The sequence below is a fragment of the Sylvia atricapilla genome, chromosome 1 (genome assembly GCF_009819655.1).
Source record: "Sylvia atricapilla isolate bSylAtr1 chromosome 1, bSylAtr1.pri, whole genome shotgun sequence".
Taxonomy (NCBI): Eukaryota; Metazoa; Chordata; class Aves; order Passeriformes; family Sylviidae; genus Sylvia; species Sylvia atricapilla.
The window spans coordinates 103334937-103346946 of record NC_089140.1 but is presented as its reverse complement, the minus strand read 5'-3'; the positions used below and the strand labels follow the sequence as shown (position 1 = coordinate 103346946).

Genomic DNA, 12010 nt, shown 5'->3' with positions numbered 1-12010 from the left:
CAAGCAAGTCATAATCAATTTTTTTTCAATTTGCACTAGAAACCTGGGGTTTTTTTATATTTGATTGCAGTACCTTTGCCTCATCCAAGCTTTTCTGCCTTCTCAGTGTACTTTACTTGAGGGAATTTTCTAATTTTTCTCATTACAGCTGTTACTTTCACACTAGGATTATTAGCAAAATACCTTACACTTCCCCTTTGTACTGCATCAAAGATCATCGTATCTTTTAACTGGTAATTTGTTCTCTTTGTCTTGTGTCCTTTTCCCCTAAGGAATAATATTTTGCAGAGCCTGAGACTTCTGCATAATTAGATCATACCAAACATCCGCTATCCTGTCTCCCACTAAGACAAGAGGACCTTAAGGTTTAAATTACTTCCATACATTCTCGCTGTAGAAGATCAATTATATTCCTTTTGTTTAATCTTATTAAAGTTCAATTTCACCCACATCCCTAACACATTTTCATATAGATTCTCTCTATGTGACTTTTTTCAAAGCCTAGTCATCTTCTCCCTGATGATAAGCATATTTTGATTTAATGGCAACTTTAAGTCATGTCTGCATTTCCCTTGAACAAAATTCACAACAAAAGAGTAACCTTATATTCACAGAATAGCCTGGGTTGTAAGGGAGCCACAAGGGCCATCGAGTCACTCTTAAGTGATACTGTCAATATATTCCTGAGGAAATGAAGTGAACCACACCTTGTTCTTCTAAGAAATGCATCACTAATCAAAATACCTTCTCCAATGACATAATATTTTCTTTTACCCAAGCTACCCGAGAGCTGAGGGCATAGGCTGGGGGTTTTTTGTGTGTATGAAAATGCATATATATATATATATATATATATAAATTATAAGTAAATGTATTACTGCGAAAAACTAATTCCTGAGGTAAAAATACAACTTTTGCTTGGGAAAAATCATACCACTGCAAACCTTATGTTGCCTTTTCAAGAAAGTTTCAGAGTTCTACAGAAGGCCCAAGTGAGGCAAACTTAGCTGAACTGATCTCTTTAACATTGTCTGAAGATAAACACTAGTTCCAAGTCCTATTCTGCAAAGAAAATATACCATTTTTTGAAGTGTGTACTTACCTTAGAAATACATACTTGCAATGTATAAATACATACACATACTACATATATAACATGCAGAATCATACATATTTCTCTGACTCTCTCTCTACATATCTATATCTCACATATAATAAATCATCATGGATGCAGTTTTACGGCTATGGAAATGTTTCAACAGTCTGATTCTTCCTCCTCTTAAAAGACATTTACTAAAATACAAAGCTGCTAGAGGATTAGATAACATTCTAGTTTTAAGAAATTATATTTGTAAGGTGAGGTATCCATTGAAATTTTTTGCACCAATGAAAAACAATGAAAAAAGATCACTCTGGAGTGACACAAAGAGTATTCCTAAGATGTTAAATATTTAATGCAGTATCTTAAACTCATGCTCCACTCAGGCAAATTTACAAATTGAAGTACATTATCATACCTAACTAAACTTAAATACCCATAACCAATTATATGATTAACATGTTAATATGTTTAGTTTAAATATTACATGTTTAACTATGTTTAAACATAGTTTAACATTACAATTAAATTGCATGTATTGAGAATACTGAACTGTATATATACTGAACTGTATATATACTGAACTGTATTGATTCAAATATACTTCTAGGAGCTATTTTTAAAATCATTTCAAATCATAGGCAGAATGACCACCATTTAAAAAAGACGTAAAAACTCTCAGTTTCTAGGGCATGTAAGTGTAAGTCTGCCACGTGGTAATAAAGCAACACGATGTGGAACTGATTTTAATTCTTTTTCAGTACGATTAGCATTGGGAAATACCCATAGTTTATTATATGTAGACATTTCACTATTCCATTTCTGTTCCAAAGGCTAGATGTCAGCTTATCTTCAGTATGTCCTATCAGGTCTCTCTTAGCGTAAAAAAAACCCACCAAAACAAACAGAAAAAAAAGCAAGCAAAAATATCTGTGGAAACTGTGAAAAAGGAAGCTCTTTCCTTACTACAGTTTTTCTAGGCCATTTCAATGTTGCTTCCAAGATGCTGCAACGCCCTGCCATGCTTGTCTTCTGTGCATTATTTTTCCCTCTGACCTCTCCCTTTTTTATACTCCTCTAGGCCAAGTCAATCCTTCCTCTCACATTCCCTACACTCTTTCCACAGCTCTGGTGTATTTACCTCTGTGGGGCTCTACTCATCATTTAAGTTTATTTTATATATATACATTATTGTTAGACTTGTGAAAAAAATCCGCCACAGCATTCGGGGACACCCAATATTAAGAGAATCCTCAGCCAGCATACCTAGTTAAGTACAAAGATGGGTTATCATATGTATAATTTTCTAGCTACCTTCATTTCCATTAAAGCCGTTGAGAGTTTGCAATAATTTAGTTCCTGCCTTTGCAGGAGGCAGATCTGCAGAAAATGAATAAAAGCAATGCTGAGAGAGATCAGTGACAATGATCAGAGGAAAGGACTCACCTCTTTTAGTCAGTTTTCCATTTTAGTTGTTTCAATAGTTAAAGAGGGAAAGGATTTTTTGCACTCTCTTTAATTCAGATGTCAGTTCCAATACTTGATGCTTGACTGTTCTGAAATACAATCAAAGTGTAGGAGTTAAAACTACTAGCCTGAAACAAGATAAAATTATTAATATGGCAAGGATCTATGTATTCATTAAAAATCACAGCAATGTTGAGATGTTTTATAACAATGCTCCACGGCAAGGTTTTCACATGGTTTCACACTCTCCTCTTGCCACAAAAAAAAAGAATATTTTGATTGCATAATGCTGCATTCGTGGTGCCATCTCAACCTTCCTACTCTCCCTGCACAATGCACGAAGAGTTTGTTGGCTCTTTTACCAAAAGACACAAAGACTAGTTACACGTGATTGCCTCAGTAAATCACTGCAAGCTCACCTCTCCCCCACTCAGTCCCTTTCACAACCTTTTCTTGCTCTACATAAACACCATGGCATCCTGCTGTCTGTGTCTAGAAAAGCAAAGGAGAATGGTGAGAAAACCTGAACCACCCAGCTGTATACATGGTATTTCCCCCACCAGCATTTGACGGGTAGTGGACAAAATTGCAATGGGAAGTTGCTACACATTAAAATATATGATTTTTTAAAAATTATATAAAATGAAAATACTTATTTATAAGCCATTTTCTCTCTCTTGTAAGGAAAAAATTATATACATGTTTTTCCCTCATATTTCTCCAGGACTACTTACTGAGACTAACAGAAATAAAAGGCTTTCCTCCATGTTCTATATTTGTTCTCTATGAGTCATCTCACTATTTAAGTTTTGTTTCTCATCACCTAAAGGTCTCATGTGGACAATTTGAAAGTACAAGCCAGAATAAGTGTGAATATTTTGTCTTGTAAATGCAGTGAACATCTCAAATCAAACTTTCACTGTAAAGCATATTTAAAAAAATAAAATCACAGCTAAGTTTTGATACTAGCCTTGGAATATTCTGAAGATTTATCACTGCAATAACTTGCTTCAAGAGTTCTTTCTTTATTTTAATCTCTTGATGCTAATTCAAAGAAATACCTTTCTGCACCACAGTTAACTATTGGGGGTAAGTTGTCAGAAAAAGCAAGTAAAATTTTTCAGAGCAAAAATAACCTGCAAATATTATAAACTCATGCTTATCAAACTAGAAGAGATCAATCTGATCAGAGTCTGATGTCCCACTTCCCACAGGCTAAAAATCTTCCATAAATTAATTCCTTTGGAAGTAGGATGCACATCTTAGTAAGACATCAAGCTTTGGACTGAAATTCTTTCCAGCAACCACTAAGAGGACAGGAATAGCATCTGTACACAAGAGGTGACGATTCCTGGGAATTCCCTGACCTCTAAAGCAGTCAAACAGATGACAGCCGCAGCCTCCTCTTCGTTACTTTCTTTATATTTACTGTGAGTCCCGTTTCCAAGGCAAACTAAATTCTGACACTGCTTCAGAGTCTCTGACATTACTGTCAGCATAGAAACACATTCCACTGGTACTTCAATGACAACACTTTGTGTAGAGCTGGCTTTGAGAGCCTGACTCTCCCTCAAGATATGTAAGTATAACTTTAGTGTGGAGGTGGGTGGAGCCCCGGCTGCTTTGCCCTGGAGGGAGCCAAGCTGAGGAGTCAAGGAAGAATTTCGCAACTTCACCGTGAGCCCTTAGGACAAAAAGACAAACCTCCTAGCCACGGCGACCTGGAGACCCACAAGCCCCCTCGGGATTTTATGTAGATCTGTTACAATTGATTGGTTCTGTACCCTTTTCCTCCCACCCTGGTGTCCCATAAAAACCCCTGGGTTTCCTCTGGTCGGCAGAGGTTCCTCGTCCCTGGACCCCTTTCGCTGGTACCCTCTCAATAAAGTACCACCTGCAGAAATTCCATACAAGACCTCTCTCTCACCACGGCTGGCTAAAAGAGGGGCTAACTCACAAGGGCATGAGCTAAGAGCACTGAGCTGAAATCACTGAAGGCTGAAATCACTGAGCTGAAAAATCACTGCTCTGCCCGATGCTGAGAAGCCCCTCTGTCCAGCTGAGGAGAACCCTGACCCCCCAAGGAGCTGTTTCTAGCGAGACATCCTTTGGGGTGGCTGTGGCTCTCTGGGTCCCAAGCGGCGGACCCCATCCACCAGCTGACATACTTTAGTATATTTTTTCTTAATTCTAAAACTAAATTTCCAGTTCTTTCACTACAGTTAGTCTTTCTTGGTTGGTCGAGAAGGTGTTTTTTTTTTTTGGTTTGTTTTGTTTTTTTTTTTTTTTCAGAAGTGGGAAAAAACCAATATGCTCAAAGTAAGAAAATGAGATGATAAAAGCATCAGATTGGCAATGGGATCAAGAGAGAGGTACTAAAGAACTAGAAACTGCTTTTAAATTATTTCAGAAATGCACAGATTTCCTGTTAGCATCTCTTTTCAGGAAGGCTTTAATTTGCCTATAATATTGACTACATCCTAAGCATTTCAGATTTTTCATGAGAGTACAAAATTGACAGAGTACATTTAATCGTAACAAGTGAACTGGATTGATTTTTTTCTCATAACATCTCCTTAGGGAGCTTACAAACATAAATCTCTAAAGGAACAAATCCTCCATGTCTTTAGGAGGTGCCCTGGGTTGTAAGGACTTCTCTGAACCCATTGAAACTGCCATACTTGAAGATTTGGCTGAGAGCCTTGCAGAAGCTGGGCTAAGATGGCTTTCTCTTACCTGACAGAATTCACTTGGATAAAGGGAAATTTTAACTTGTCAGATGTATTTAGTGATGACAGAGACACTGAAGGCAGGCAATGTAAAGGTATCACCTGCATCACACAAGTGTTAAGCACACTGTAAGCCACTGCCTGAAGTGTAAAAAAGATAAAATCTGAAAGTAACTTTCTGGAAACATCTAAGTATATATGACAGAGTTTTCAGAGATGGCCATGGGCTAGTGAGGCTTAATAGTTTTAAAACTTCTTGAATCCTTAATCTGTCTTGTTTTTGTGCTGTTTTTTCTTATTTGTGCATGTTGACACATGCTAGCCTTCTCTGACCACTTTATTATTTATTTAATCAGAGAGGTACAAAAAGAAAAGGTTCACAAAAAAAAGCAAGATGATGGAGCGTACAGAATGACTTCTGCGTGAGGGACAACTGAATAGCGTAACACCATAAATCATGAATCATGGAAGATTATGAAAACAACCATAGGACATTAAACCAAGTTGATTTTGAGTCACATCATAAAAAGAAAGCTGAACAAATAAAGAAAGAGGGGTGGCCCTTTCTGCTAAGTGCAGTTGTATTTGTGGGACTCTTGCCGCAGTTGGTCATGGAGATCAAATCATGCCTTCAAGAGAAGTCAGGAAAAGTGTAAGAAAATTAAATTCCCTCAATTTAGGTAACTAGAAATATTTAGAGACATTCAGGTCAGAAAGACCCAAAGTTCAAGACATCAGGAGGCTAGGAGAATATGTTTGACATGTTCATATATTCTTTCTTTTGGTTTCTAATGCATGAAACAGGGCAGGGTACAAAAAAAACTTCTGAGCATGATGGCCATTTTTATAACTTTTTTTGTAGTTTTAGATAGATTTTGTTAAAATAAAAACAACAACAACAACAACAAAAAACCTGGAAGAAAGTGTGGCAAAGAAAAGGAGAAAAGAATTACCAAGAACAGGTGTCTAGGGAGGCTGTGGCATCTCCATCCTGGGAGATACTGAACACTCAGTTGAACAAGACCCTCCACAAACTTGGTAACTGCCTATAATTCCTTATTAGGTAAATTATTCTGTGAATCTCTGAGAAACAGACTCTAATCACATCTGTACCACTCCTGTGCAGAACACCAATTCACAGTGTGACCATTATCATTAAACCAAATTTCAATGAGAAAATGAAGGGCAGGTTTTCAAGTGTTTTATTACTTACTAAACCATTTGATTTCTCTTCTACATGATGCTTCTTTACACTCCCAGGGTTCTGCTTGTATGCATAATTTTTAATTAACAATACATTCGGTAAAGGAAACGGATGAAATTTTTACCTGGGTTGTTTTTATTTTCACTTTTTTTTTTTCAACACGTATTTTATTTAAGTATTTCACAGTGGAAGTGGATGAGTAACATTTTTCTGTACACAAGATCAAGAAACTGACCTAAATTAACAATTCAAATCTGTTCCATTATAAAGGTGTACTTAGAGGGGCTTTATATATACTGCAACTTTTCAAACAGGGGGAGTACCTGAGGTTACAAATGGCAGATAACCTCTGATGTTCAGAAGAAGCCTCTTTCAGATGATGATTCAGTGCTTATTAAGCCATTAGCATCAACAATTCTTTTAAAGTACTGGGCAGGAACCTCATATATTTGCTACCCAAATTATAGCAAAATAATAATAATTACAGAAATTAGGACTGCCTAGTAACTACACACAAATGAACTTCTAAAAATTTAATTAAAACCACACTAGTGTAGTAGTAATGGGAATAGCATAAAGCTCAGCAATGAGCAAAAATCTCAGTCTTCTTCCTATAAAGCCAAGACTGCAATATCACACACATTTATTGAACCTCATTTGTAAAATTAAGAGCCTCCCTCAGACAATTAAAAATCATGCTGAGTACTCAGCCACAGTAAATTACAAATATAATTAAGTAAATAATAAGAAAGCCCAAGTCCCTACTTAAATGCACTGCCAATTCAGCTAATCCAAGCACAGCAAATATTAATGCAATACTTCAATGTCTACAGCTCAGCTCCTGATCTACAGTAATAATAACACATTAAGGTTTTGTTCATACTCAGAGCAAACCACTTATTTACCCCAAGACAACTGGAGCACCAGGTTGCCAATAATAAGCTGTTCATATCTTCCATCATCCTGCTCAGGAAGGCAGGCTGAGACAATGAGCATTTTTAGCCTGATTGTATTTGCCACCAATTACAGAGACACAGTCCTTTGATGATTCTTCATTCTGAACTGAAAATAAGCAAACCTGAAGGATTAAAATCAATGCCAATTAAAGGGCTCTGCGAAGTGTGATTTTTAATTACGCTGCTGTAGGAAGTCACTACACAACCACTATTTGTATTCCATTGTTTCTGCAGATAAAGCACAAAAAATTGCATCCTGAGAAAACCTTCTGATTTTAGCAGCCGGCACACCAATGAGAAAAAAGTTTAAAGTTCTGTATTACTGATAAGCACTAAGCAAGGAATGAAATGTGTCTAAAATTATGCTGACAGAACATGTCACTTGCCAACAATGCACACTAGCATTGATATGAACTGCTGTTTATAAGCTCACAGAGAAAAGATTAAATGCAGTTTAATTAATTCAAACTTAAATATGTATTTTTACCACTATACAGCAGTGTGTGAATGGCAGACATTTCACTGTCTCACCGCAGTTGTATTATTCTCAGCCCAGCCTCATAAATATTAATTGCTTTTGAAACTGAGTTATAAGTCTGCACATGAGAAAAAGGAAAAATCCCAAGCATAGGCTTTCCCTCAACATCAATCCACAGGAGGAATAAAACATTCTCTCTGAAATGTTCCTGCATCAGCACCAGTGGGAAGCTCCGCAGTCTATTCTAGTTGGAAGTAAATGGTTTTAATTTGCTCTTCATTGTAACTGAAAGAATCAGTTATATAAAGCCCTAATATTTCCAAGTCTGTTTCTGAATAAAGAGAAGCTTCCACAGCTCCTCACCTGCCACACTGTGAGATTTTTCATGCAATGTGGATGAAGAATTTGGCTCTAAAGCAGGCAGAAAACTACAAACAGAGACAAATTTAAAAAAACCACAAACAAACCAAAAAACCAACCAAACAAAAACAAACAAACAAAACCCCCCACAAAACGTAAATCCACAATTTTTCTGTATCTACCATCACCCCAAGAATGCATTTTAAACAGAAATAGTTAAAAACCTTAAATTCATTAATTGCTCATGCCATTTAAACAGTTGAAACTGGGCTGATAGTGCTGCATACCAATTTGTTAGTGCATTGACAGTTCAGAGGGAGGGAGGAAGGGAGGAAGGGAGGAAGGGAGGAAGGGAGGAAGGGAGGAAGGAAGGAAGGAAGGAAGGAAGGAAGGAAGGAAGGAAGGAAGGAAGGAAGGAAGGAAGGAAGGAAGGAAGGAAGGAAGGAAGGAAGGAAGGAAGGAAGGAAGGAAGGAAGGAAGGAAGGAAGGAGATTTTAGGCCATAATTATTAATTATGAAATAATTTCAGTGTGAAGCACTGTATGGAGGCCCATGAATCCAATTCCCCATACCATTTGATACATATGTATAGAGAGAATTATTTATTCATACCACATATATGATGAAAGTCTCTGCATTGCACCTGCACAGTCAAGTGAAATGTTACAAACAAATTAACTACAATCTTTTTCTCTCAAATACTCTTATATATCCTTTCAAATTTACAACTAAAAAATCTGTACATCATAGAAGTGACTGCAACACAACATAGGCTTAAAAACGTGTGTACCTCAAGTAAAATTTACAGAAATATATAATGGTCCTTCCCAAATTACCTTGGTCTCCATATTTCTCACACAGCCTTTACATTCCATCAATTCCCTTTTGGGAACACATATAGCAGCAATTATGTCAGTAGCACTCCAAGAAACTACTGTGATTTGAACCAGTCTAAATTTTCATCTCTGTTCCCAGAATAGCATGATGGGCAGTAGAAGACAATCAAAAAACCCCCAAGGTTTATTGTTACTCCTGGTACACAGTGAAAAGTAGACAATTTCAGAGTACATCTTCCAGAACCTACATGCGAATTTTAAACATGCTCAGCTCATGATTTTATTGCAAGATATACTACTCCTGCAATCATCAAAATTCCCTTTGCTTTGAAATGCTGAAAAACTGCTTCCAGTCTAAATAGCAATCATGAGGCATTTGAGCAGTTTTTGATACTGAACATGTCAAAAAAAAGGACATCCAGCTGTTGCAGGGAGAAACTTTCAATTACACAGTTGCTTGAAAATGCACTGTGTAGTAATGACCTCTACCTGTGCAGCACTATTAGGAATCTGCAAACAGGGGGATATTTGATAATGTAATCATACCATTCCATAAAGGTTAAATTTGTATTACCACAAATCAATCTGTGAAACAGATAAACTGTCAAAATATTTAAAAGGACATTTATTTATCTTTGCTGTTTCCTGATGAAAAAATCTTTCCCTCTCTCTTTTTCTTCATGTGATTCAGGTCATTCTACTCTTGCTTTGGAGCCAAAGCTAAACATCACTGCGTATATATGGCACAAGCTTTCCCTGCAAGCTTCCTTGGTTAAAACATCTGGCTAGGTAATGGAACTCAAACCTTCAAACCTCCTGAACAAGACTCTATTTACACTTCATATGGAAAAAGAAGCTATCAACAGAAAATTCATTATCTTTCCATCATGCTATACTGGGTGGTAAAATGAGGAAAGTTTGCTCCTGCATGAATTCCCACCAAACTGTCAAGGCACAGTAGGAATTATCTCCTACACAGATAAGCATTCCTTATGTTGGTAGAGAAATTGCCTTTTTTGTTGTTTGGGGTTTTTTATCAGTGTAAACCATGTAGTTTTCTGTCTTGTCAAGCAGAGTACAAAAGACCTAAGCAAGTTCAAACTATCTTGTCAACAAAGCTGATTCAGAAGTGTACTAAATAATCTTATATATCCCAGGCTTAAAATATGGCAAGTGTTGATGCATATCTAAGCAAATTAAGAGTTACATAGTACACAGTTTATCTTCATTATCTATGCATCTTTTATTGTTTAAAAAAATTAACAGAGAACACTACCGGGCTGACTCTAAAAATATTTTCTCTCTATTTTGTGCTAATAAGCAGGGCATATCAAAACAATTTTATGGAATCATGAGTATGGTACATTAGCCCCAGTAGTTTGCTGCTGGCCTATTGCTGCTCTCACTGGCAGCCAGTATTGCTCTTGATTTGAACATGAACATAGGATGAAGCAAAGAGCTTTTAAAAAACCCACACAATGTAATCAGGTTTATTACATCTAACTACACAAGTACAGGTTTTCAATTATATTTTACTGTGAAATAATTGAAAATAATATCACCTAATCAGGAGAATTTTTACATACACGTTTTTTTTTTTTTCGATTACAGATTTCACAGCATACCAGTATCCAAGAGAATGTCAAAGAGAGAACACAACTCCTATAACTGTGTGTGTTTTTTTGCTTAATTCATTTATTGACTCCTTGATTAGTTAGTTTGTGCAGTACTTAGGAAATGTAAAACAGTAATAAGTGCTAATTAATCATTTATAGAACATTCAACTACAGCTGCAAATTGTACAAATATTACAAAAAATATGAACTACCTAACAGTGAGCCTATGTTGCTGGTGAACTTCCTTCATTAGGGAAAACAAAAGGGGAAAGCAGTCACAGGCAGCAATCAGGGGCATGTAGCTGCAGAAAGCCTGTTCCACAGCGAGCAACAGAAGCAAGAGATGAGGTAAATGAGTGATACCAAAAGTGCTGCCCAACTGCTTGTATTAAAGAGAACATATGGCAAAAAGAGGCAGAACTACAAGGAAAAATGACAGTTTCATTGAATTGCAAATGAAAAGTAATAATTTCAACATCCACTGTGACAGAATACTTCTGTGTGTTATTACAAGCTCTGGTGGATGCTGCCTTAGACCAATTAATGAATGGAATCATTCGATGTAACAGCATTTAGTGCAGTAAGGCTGGAAGTGAAAAGGTACTCCTGATAATGATTTCTAATGACCTTAATGAACCTGCTCCAACTGGTTTCTGTTGTCAGAACAACTTAAAAGCTGAGTGATAAAAAGGACACAACATTTATCACTTCTTCCAAGTCCAAAATCATGCATAAATGGATGAAGCAAACGGTACAGAGTACATAGTGACAGAAAAAGAGCAGGAGAAAGCATCTAGTAGTATGAAACATGCAGGAAGGACAGAGAGATTTGCTGCTCTAAGAATAAAACCGTTTTGAGTTCTATGAAACATCCACAACAGATGAGTGGAAGAACTTACACATCATTTATGCCAAAAGTCAAGCATCTGATAGTAAACAAGAAAGAAAGCAAGCACGTTAGACTGTTACGCAGGTGAAAAGGAAACCCTTCCAAAATACTTCTGCCATGACTTTCAAAGTTACACAAAGAGTAATAATGAGAGTTTAAATGTACAACTAGGTATTAAAAGGTAAAACTAACTTATGGGACAAAAGATGAAAAATTAAGTTAACATTCATAATCATAAGCAAGAATATTAACACTTTTAAATACTATTATTTCTATGATATTAAAGGTTTTCCATATGAGAAGCAAAGGAAGTTTTAATGCAACTTTATGAAGAGATGCATTTCTTTTTTATTTTTTGATGGATTTATCTTCTTCA

At 36.4% G+C, this 12010-nt stretch overlaps 1 protein-coding gene across 4 annotated transcripts in view; it reads right to left on the bottom strand.

Annotated features, from left to right (window-relative positions):
* Window positions 1-12010, bottom strand: part of DLGAP1 (DLG associated protein 1) — a 399114-nt gene that overhangs the window by 246457 nt on the left and 140647 nt on the right. For all 4 annotated transcript variants that reach the window (XM_066329466.1, XM_066329484.1, XM_066329477.1 and 1 more), the window contains one exon: window positions 2546-2655. The gene's annotated coding sequence lies outside the window, so the exon portion shown is untranslated. The remainder of the gene's footprint in view (window positions 1-2545; window positions 2656-12010) is intronic.